Below are 2,852 nucleotides of genomic sequence, written 5' to 3'. Positions count from 1 at the left end.
GGCTACTATACTGGTCTCTGTCTCATTCTCTCTCTCACACACACACACACACACACACACACACACACACACACACACACACACACACACACACACACACACACACACACACACACACACACACACACACACATAGCTGCATTAAAGGTGGTGTTACATAGCTGCATTTCAGGGGATGTTACATAGCTGCATTTAAGGTGGTGTTACATAGCTGCATTTCAGGTGATGTTACATAGCTGCATTTAAGGTGGTGTTACATAGCTGCATTTCAGGTGATGTTACATGCCTGCATTTAAGGTGGTGATACATAGATGCACTCAAGGTGGTGTTATATGGCTGCATTTAAGGTGGTTTTACATTAGCTGCATTTCAGGTGATGTTACATAGCTGGTTTTACAGTGGTGTTACATAGCTGCATTTAAGGTGATGTTACGTGCCTGCATTTAAGGTGGTGTTATATGGCTGCATTTCAGGTGGTGTTACATATGTTACATACACACACACACACACACACACACACATAGCTGCATTTAAGGTGGTGTTACATAGCTGCATTTAAGGTAATGTTACATTGCTGCATTTAAGGTGATGTTACATAGCTGCATTTAAGGTAATATTACATGCCTGCAATTATGGTAATGTTACATGCCTGCATTTCAGGTGGTGTTACATAGCTGCATTTAAGGTGGTGTTACATGCCAGCATTTCAGGTGATGTTACATGCCTGCATTTAAGGTGGTGTTACATAGCTGCATTTAAGTTGGTGTTACATGCCTGCATTTACGGTGGTGTTACATAGCTGGATTTGAGGTTTTTTATTTTTAATTTAAACATTCTCTTTTACAAGGGAGATCTGAACAGTTATAAAGTTTGCAATATGCCAAACCTGCATGTCTTTGGTTTGAGTTTAGGAGGTACCTTGGGGTTCCAATTGCTGACCTGGTTCCACATGGTGGTGGGGACATACAGTGGATGTTGGCTACTATACTGGTCTCTGTCTCATTCTCTCTCTCACACACACACACACACACACACACACACACACACACACACACACACACACACACACACACACACACACACATAGCTGCATTAAAGGTGGTGTTACATAGCTGCATTTCAGGGGATGTTACATAGCTGCATTTAAGGTGGTGTTACATAGCTGCATTTCAGGTGATGTTACATAGCTGCATTTAAGGTGGTGTTACATAGCTGCATTTCAGGTGATGTTACATGCCTGCATTTAAGGTGGTGATACATAGATGCACTCAAGGTGGTGTTATATGGCTGCATTTAAGGTGGTTTTACATTAGCTGCATTTCAGGTGATGTTACATAGCTGGTTTTACAGTGGTGTTACATAGCTGCATTTAAGGTGATGTTACGTGCCTGCATTTAAGGTGGTGTTATATGGCTGCATTTCAGGTGGTGTTACATATGTTACATACACACACACACACACACACACACACACATAGCTGCATTTAAGGTGGTGTTACATAGCTGCATTTAAGGTAATGTTACATTGCTGCATTTAAGGTGATGTTACATAGCTGCATTTAAGGTAATATTACATGCCTGCAATTATGGTAATGTTACATGCCTGCATTTCAGGTGGTGTTACATAGCTGGATTTCAGGTAATGTTACATTGCTGCATTTATGGTGGTGTTGCATAGCTACATTTAAGGTAATGTTAAATGCCTGCATTTAAGGTGGTGTTACATGCCTGCATTTAACGTGATGTTACATAGCTGCATTTCAGGTGATGCTACATAGCTTCATTTAAGGTGGTGTTACATGCCTGCATTTAAGGTGATGTTACATACCTGCATTTAAGGTGGTGTTACATAGCTGCATTTCAGGTGATGTTACATAGCTGCATTTAAGGTGGTGTTACATAGCTGCATTTAAGGTGGTGTTACATGCCTGCATTTAAGGTGGAGTTACATAGCTGGATTGAGGGTTTTTGTTTTTAATTTAAACCTTCTCTTTTACAAGGGAGAACTGAACAGTTATAAAGTTTCCAATTTGCCAAACCTGCATGTCTTTGGTTTGAGTTTGGGAGGTACCTTGGGGTTCCAATTGCTGACCTGGTTCCACATGGTGGTGGGGACAGACAGTGGATGTTGGCTACCATACTGGTCTCTGTCTTGTTTGCTCTCTCTCACACACACAGACACACATAGCTGCATTCAAGGTGGTGTTACATAGCTGCATTTAAGGTAATGTTACATGCCTGCATTTAAGGTGGTGTTATAGGGCTGCATTTCAGGTGGTGTTACATAGCTGCATTTAAGGTGGTGTTACATGGCTGTATTTAAGGTAATGTTACATGCCTGCATTTAAAGTGGTGTTACATGCCTGCATTTAAGGTGATGTTATATACCTGCATTTAAGTTGGTGTTACATAGCTGCGTTTAAGGTGGTGTTACATGCCTGCATTTAAGGTGGTGTTACATAGCTGGATTTGAGTTATTTTTTCTTTTTTTCTTTAAACCTTCTCTTTTACAATGGAGAACTGAACAGTTATAAAGTTTCCAATTTGCCCAACCTGCATGTCTTTGGTTTGAGTTTGGGAGGTACCTTTGGGTTCCAATTGCTGACCAGGTTCCACACGGTGGTGGGGACAGACAGTGGATGTTGGCTACTATACTGGTCTCTGTCTCTCTCTCTCTCTCTCTCACACACACACACACACACACACACACACACACACACACACACACACACACACACACACACACACACACACACACACACACACACACACACACACACAGCTGCATTTAAGGTGGTGTTGCATGCCTGCATTTAAAGTAATGTTACATGCCTGCATTTAAGGTGGTGTTAC

The sequence above is a fragment of the Thalassophryne amazonica genome, chromosome 16 (genome assembly GCF_902500255.1).
Source record: "Thalassophryne amazonica chromosome 16, fThaAma1.1, whole genome shotgun sequence".
NCBI classification, from domain to species: Eukaryota; Metazoa; Chordata; class Actinopteri; order Batrachoidiformes; family Batrachoididae; genus Thalassophryne; species Thalassophryne amazonica.
Note: the sequence above shows the minus strand (reverse complement) of the source record.